This window comes from Sciurus vulgaris, assembly GCF_902686455.1.
Source record: "Sciurus vulgaris genome assembly, chromosome: 4".
Lineage (NCBI taxonomy): Eukaryota > Metazoa > Chordata > Mammalia > Rodentia > Sciuridae > Sciurus > Sciurus vulgaris.
The window spans coordinates 146,689,588-146,697,031 of NC_136464.1; the positions used below are offsets into that span (position 1 = coordinate 146,689,588).

At 39.9% G+C, this 7,444-nt stretch overlaps 1 protein-coding gene across 2 annotated transcripts in view; it reads right to left on the minus strand.

The window, feature by feature from the left end:
• RCBTB2 (RCC1 and BTB domain containing protein 2) overlaps positions 1-3,019 on the minus strand; it is a 53,887-nt gene extending 50,868 nt beyond the window's left edge. The window contains exon 1 of one of the 2 annotated variants that reach the window (XM_079137654.1): positions 2,868-3,019. The gene's annotated coding sequence lies outside the window, so the exon portion shown is untranslated. The remainder of the gene's footprint in view (positions 1-2,867) is intronic. The other variant, XM_079137650.1, reaches the window with a different exon arrangement.
• Between the last annotated feature and the right edge of the window lie 4,425 nt (positions 3,020-7,444).

Below are 7,444 nucleotides of genomic sequence, written 5' to 3' on the forward strand. Positions count from 1 at the left end.
GGATGTTTTCTCTCTTATGCAAAAGTCAATCAGAAATAAGGAATTAAAAAAGTAGGGGGACTCTCATGAAAATAGAAGAGAGAACAGTGGAATAGAGGAAGGAGACTGCAGGGGAGGGAGGAGGGATGGGAAAAGGAAGGAACCAATGAAAATGACCAAGCCCTGCTTGGTCCACGTGTGAACATATCACAATGATCCTGCTTTTATGTATAACTATAATGCACCAATTCGAAAAACAATAAATAAAAATAAGGAAGACCAACAGTAGAAGAAGGGGATCAGGGGAAGAAAGGAGGGAGGAAAAGGGGAAGTACTAGGGATTAAAATGGAGCAAATCACATTATATGCATTTATGAACATGTAAAATGAACCCCACTATAATGTATAGCAATAATACACGAATAGAAACATTTTTGTAGAGGATGACTTCTTTGACAGTATAGTGTCCTTCCATCAGGGACATATAACCTTGGAGTTTCTTTCTGTGATGTTGATGGTCATTAATCCCTAGATCCATTAAAATCCTATAGACATTGGACAAGGTGATATCCTGATCCCATCATTTCTTCCTCACTTACCAGCTGGAATACTTATATAAAGAGAAACTCCCTGAATGATGTGACTTCTCAGTTGATACTGGAAATGCAGGGTAAGCATTTAATTCTCTTAATTTATACTTTTCAAAATGATGAGTTGATTGAGTTGATTCACTAGCATTCTCCAACCATCACCAGCTAGGTTTGTTGGTTTATATCATTGTGAATGCATGAATTTAAACTTACTTCATGTATTTCACTCCCCCTTCCTTGTTCATGGAACCCTGATTTTTGTTTAGGTAATAATGAGTCACAGAGAACAAATCCTGGCGTGTCTGAGCCTGTCACACCAAGCCGTTCTCATTTAGCAGTGTCTGGGGTAGACATGTGACTGACTCTGGTCACAGACATGTGGTATGAGGAAATTCCAGGAGGAGGCCCCACCCACTTACCCACCAACGTCTCCCTCCTGCTTTCTTCCTATCCTCACAAGAGGATTCCTTGGAGAGCCACTGCGGAAGCTCAGATTATCCCAGTAGGTACATGTGACAAATAGGCACAATTATGAACACTAACACTGCACACCTAGACTTGTTGACAAGGAAAGACATACATGATATGTTGTTAATATAATACAAATCTTTAAACTCTACACATGTAATTAAACACAAGTTCGATTTACACTGAACAGAAGTGTTTACACTGAGACCAGTTTAGAAATGTACTTACTTAAATACTAAGAGTGGTCATCTCTGTGTGGTGAGATATTGACTAATTTCTATCTTTTCACCTATATTTCACCTATATTTTTAATTTATTTTATTTACTATATTATTTATATATTTCACCTATATTTTCACCTATATTTTTCTGCAACATTTAAATTTTTGTGTGAATAAAAAACTTTTGTAAAAAGAAGTATCATTCTGAGAAAAAAAAAAAAAAAGGTATGATTCTGGATGATTTCTACTTATCTCATGTCACTTATAAAGAATTTTCCTCCAAATATACAATCCCATCATAAAAATTATAAGACCTCATAATTGGCATCACATGATTTTCTCCATGGCATGACTGTCAGGCAGGAAATGTTTTTATTTTAGAATAACACTTCCTCACAAACATTTTTCGGAAACATTGAAGCATTTCCTGATCCGAACATTTTTGTGGTGTGTGTGTGCGTGTGTGTGTGTGTGTGTGTGTGTGTGTGTGTGTAACTTCTTGTTATAATTTACAGTACTCTCTAGCCCACTTAAAAATAATCATCCTGTTGGAGAAAATACTTTTCAGAAAACATGTGTTTTGTTAGAGAGACATTTTCTATTCACTAAGAAAATAAAACTGGTACATTTTCAGTTAGTGGTAAAAATGATAAGCTATCTCCCCTTAGCCTACGTTGGGGGAAGTACTGAGAATTGAACCTAGGGGCTCTCTACCACTGAGCTACATCCCCCACTCTTTTATTTTTTATTTCGAGATAGGCTCTGTCTGAGTTACTAAGGGTATTTCTAAGTTGCTAAGACTGACCTTAAACTTGGACTCTTCCTGCCTCCATCTTCCAAGTTGCTAGATTGAATGTATATGCCACCACACCCCACTCTTTTCTTTTTTTAATATTTTTTTTAGATGTTGATAGGCCTTTACTTTTTATTCATTTATTCATATGTGGTGCTGAGAATCAAATCCAGTGCCTCACACGTGATAGGCAAGCACTTTACCACTGAGCCACAACTCCAGCCCCAACACACCCCACTCTTTTGGACTACATTTAAGAAATTTGATATCTTTGGTTCATTTAATTCTCCCAATAAACTAAATATTCTTAAAACCAAAAAAAAAAAAAAAATATATATATTTTTTTAAAAAGGCAGTCTCTAGAGTAAAAATGGAAAGGGGGCCATTATTTCTGTAGTTAATGACCCTTTGCGTGGCTGGTCCTGCCAGGTCATCGCACGAAGATTCAAGGCTAGGCTGACCATTACAGCGGACAAAGGAAAATAGAATCAGTGCTGATTGCCCCTGCATTATGATGGTTGCTATGGCTAATTTGATGTAGAAGATAACCTTTCTCTATGAGATCTTGGAATCTAAAATTGATAAGACCAGCAAGACACACGGGGACCAAGGGCTGGAGACAACCCTGGAAAGGGAGTTCCCAGGGGGTACTTAGAAACTCAAACAAAGAGCAGATACGGTCAAGAGGATACTGTGAGGGAAACAGATGGCCCATAGGGAAACAAATTGACAAGTGGTCACAGGAGTCCAGAGGAATTTCTGCAATGATTTTGAATTGGAGAGGAAAGGAGAAGGCAGAGATTAATCAATACTTACATTGTCTAGTCTGTGCCGTCATTTCTCTCTTGTTCTTTCTGAGCATCAGTAGAGTCTTCAGAAGGATTTAACTTAACTCAGCTGGAGCAGGGGAAACTGAGGACGGGGTGATTTCTGTACACCCTCGGGTCAGAGTTCTACAGGAGGCATAGCCTCACCTGACAGCCGGCACGGACATAGTGAACCTCTGAACCAGGTCATCTGCAGGTTTGTGTTTTAGTTGGATAGATCCACCCATTCACCTATGATTGACAGTAGGAATCATCACCCTATACAGATAGAGATGTGGCCCTGACCCCAGTGCAAAATCTGTAGGCCATGAATCCAGGGCCTCATGGTAGCCTGATATTCCCTCCCTGTTCTTCCCTTGGGGTCTTCAGTGGGGTGGTGCTCCTCATGCTTTCATGTTGGTGCATTTAACAACTTCTGGGATGGGCCTTCCTGCCATCTAGTTCTTCATCCAAATTGTCTTTTACGGAACAGACTATCTTAAAGTCTAGTCAGAGGTAAGACAAGGCCTTCCTAAGTGTTCTCGGAAGTGGCAGGAACTCAAACCTGACCTTGCCAGCCCAGCCTGAGCCACTGCGGGTCTGGAGAAAGTACTGAAGCATGTCTGCAATCTGGAGGAGAGGTTGGGACTGTTTCCCCACCAAGCCATTCAGACTGAGGGTCTCAGAGCCGCTTTGGGTTAAGAATGCCATCCCAGCTGGTAGAAGCACACAACACAGGCCACCGAGAAAGTTTAAGAGCCATGTTTAGAAAAACACTTTGTTTAGACTGTATTATTCAGTACCAGTGTCCATACGATCCTCTCTCCTTCTGAGATTCCTATCTGTTATGCTAGGGTTGGTGCCTCAGACCCAAGTCACCAGAGAAACCTTGGAAACCAATGCTGGTTTCAATTTGCACGGCTGGTATAATGTTTCTAAAAGCTCAGTAGTATAGTCTGAAACTGATGGTCTCATATATATCATAGTGAATGAGAAACAAATGGAATTTTAACTCTCTTTAGACATTGAAATATTACCCACGTGGTAGCATTGAGGTAAATCCAGCTTCAGGTTTACCAAATTAAAGTAGGAAAAGATCTACTTAGCAGTCCTAGCCCTGTCCCCTGGAATTACCCAGTCGGGGTATAGTCCATGGACTGAGCTCCAGTACCAACCTCACCACCCAAATGGCTGTTGATCCTACTCCAGAGCAATATATACAAGGAGAAATGAAGAGTAAGACTAGGCAAATTAGGAATCAAGTATCAGCTGAAGCTTTACAACAGGGATACAAAATAGGCAGGACTTCTATCATTAAGAAACCAGGAAGATGTGACGAAATGCTTCCTGCCCTTGTGGCCATGGTGCCTGCTCTCTTCACTCACTCCTCGCCTCAACCCACTTGGGATTCCAGTCTCTGCCTTCAGGATTGACAGGGTTTTCTTTGGGACTTCTCTTCAGTTGGTCTTTCATGGCCTAGAATTCTTTTCTCTTCATCTAGCTCAACATTTCCGATTATATCTTTCCTCTCCTAATCTCTGCCTATGACCCAGCACCTGCCATCTACATAATTTCTTGCAAAGTCCAAGTCCCAGTTTAACCAGTCTTCCTGGTCCCCATGGCCTCATCTTCTTTCCCCCTTTCCTCCTCCAATGAGGGTCACTTGAACTAGTTCATGGCTCAGATTTCCTGCATCTACCTAAAAGTTCAGAGGAATTCCTGCCCCAAGAGACAATCCCCTCAGAAGGCCTGCTGGTCCCAGCCCACTCTCCAACCCCATTACTTTTTTTTTTGTGGTGGTTGTTTTGTGTTTTTAGTGCTTAGGACTGGAAGATGATTATTCTGATGTTTCTAATGCCAAGGATTCTCTTTCTAACCCTCATCAGAGGATACAGGTCTGTGGATCCCTTTGACTGAGTCCCCCCACCATAGAATGGAGAATTGTGCTTTGTGATAACTCTGGAAGACTAACACCCAGTGAGTCTTGCAATTCCCTTCTGTTCACAAAGTATGTGATCACAGGTCAAAACTAGTTTTTAGACCCAAGGTTGATGTTTTTAGCATCGTACCCCCAATCTCTCGTCTCTGCATTTCCTTTACCCTGAGCTGATTTGACTTTAAAATACAAATTAGTGATAAGACATGTGTACAGTATGATTGGATATGTGGAACCATGGCAGCAAAAACTTCTTTTAAGGAGAAAGGAATTAACATTTATGAGTATCTACTATATATGAGGCACAGGCACAACTAATCATAATGATAATATTCATAGCCTGCCTATTGTTTGTCAGGCATTGTGCTAAGCCTTACTTGTGACCTATTTTAATCTTCACAATAACTGCATGAGATAAGCATTCTATTACTGTCCTCATTTTGTAAATGAGGAACTTAAGCTTAAAGAGATGAAGCAACTTGCTTGAGATGAACTGCATTTCGAATCCAGATTTGTCTGAATCCAGCACATTTTTTTATAGTATATTAGAGAAATGGGGGAACTGAGTCATATGACGTAAACTGGACCTGATATAGTCAGATAATGATTACAAAATTAAGTTTTGATCTAGATTATTCCTTTCATCTCAGTTTTTCACCACATTTAGCTATGAATGTAGATTTCAATGGAACTTTGAAGACCATTTCATAAGAATATATACATTTCATTCTTTCATTCTATTTCTAGTTTTGCTACAAAAAAAGAGTTACACGATTAATTTTATCTTAATAGATAACTAGTCTTAATTTTAAGCATAAATTTTCTTCTTAAATCTAATAGGCAAAATATATAGTCTCTTATTTTAAAAATTATTTGCTTTTGACAAAGAAAAAGAATAAGCATAAACTTAGCCATATTAACTTTTGTGTTTCAGAGCACTTTTAACTAGTTGTTTAAGACTCAGTCCAAGTGTTTCCTCTGTCCTTAGATTTAGGGGGTCCATGGGTACAGGCTCGTGCAAGCTATTTGTAGGAGGATTTAAACCATCCAGCGTCTCTCCAACAGTACCTTGTAAAGCCAATGAATTTAGGAACAAAGGCTCTTTAATTTAAACTAGCTTCTTTCTTCAAAGGTTGTTCTCTCCCCCCATGAAAACTGGGGTGAGAGAAATAAAAATTTATTTATTTTTTATTTACCTTTTCTTTCTTTTCTCCTCCTCCTCCTTCTTTTTTTTTTTTTTTTTTTTTCCCAGTACCAGGGATTGAAACAGGTGCACCTTACCACTGAGCCACCTCCCCAACCCTTTTTATTTTTCATTTTGAGACACAGTCTTGCTAAGTTGGTAGGACCTTGCTAAGTTGCTGAGGCTGGCTTTGAATTTGAGATCATCCTGCCTCAGCCTCCCAAGCCACTGGGATTATAGGCATGTGCCACCATGCCCAGCTTTACTTTTTAAAAAATATCTCAGGCCTTTTAGTCAGCACCCCCCACCCCCATAATTTTTCTCAACTATTCATTTCAACTCTGAAATGAAATCACACTCCTCACTGATCAAATTGGTTCAAAAACCACATATGCATTCTCTATATTGGGTAAATGCATATTCCTTTCTCCACTTTAAAAATTCTCTGATTTTAAAAGGTAACAAATTGGATTATTGTAGCCATGTATCATTAAGTATACAAAAGAAGGCATTTGTTCTCAGTTTAATAAGCCTTGGTGGGGGAAAGGGTATCCTCCCTGTAAGCTGACCTGCACTGCATAGCCCTCCCATAGACACCACTGGGAGGGCAGAGGTTAAATGAATCTGTAATATCAAGTCTTGGTAACAGTGTGGGGGACAGGCATTCTTGTTAGGATATATGTTGAAACCACTTTGTGGTGTAATTTTGTATAAAATCAATCAATATTTAATATGAACATATTTTGACATATTAACCCTATGTGTTAGTTAGTCAATTTTTCATTTCTGTGACCAAAATATCTGACAAGAACACTTTAGAGTGCTCGCTTTGGCAGCACATGTAATAAAATTGGAACGATACAGAGAAGATTAGCATGGCCCCTGAGCAAGGATGACATGCAAATTCATGAAGCACTCCACATTGTTTTTCCCTTAAAGAACAACTTAGAGGAGGGAAAGACCCACACAAACATATCCAAAAATAGTGCTTTTGTTATGCCCAGCGGCTTGAGACCCCACAAAGACCACCAGAGACCACGATCAATGCAAGCAACAAAGAGTCATTTATTAGCAAGCTCGAGCCTGGTCCTCCGCGCACTTAACCAGTGATGCTAAGAGGCCCTGAGCCTTTGTTCAGCAGGCTTTTATAATGAAAGGCAAACAGTTTTACAGTGTTCTTTTTAATTGGTTAACATTTGAACAGCTAAACATTAGTCCTCCTCTGGTTGGGTCCTGCCAATCTATTTGATTCTCATTGGGTCCCACCAGAACTGAACGGTCCTAGAGGAAGAAGGGAGGAGGGAAGGGGTGAACTATGCAGGAGATGAGTTGGGGTTAGGCTCCCCTGTCCTTGATAGATAAGGTTTCTAGGCAGCTGCATATTCCTCAGACAAATACTTCTTAACAACCTCAATAAGCACGTGGGCCCAGCAGTCCTGTTTGCGCTGTATTGGCTTTTGAGGGTGCA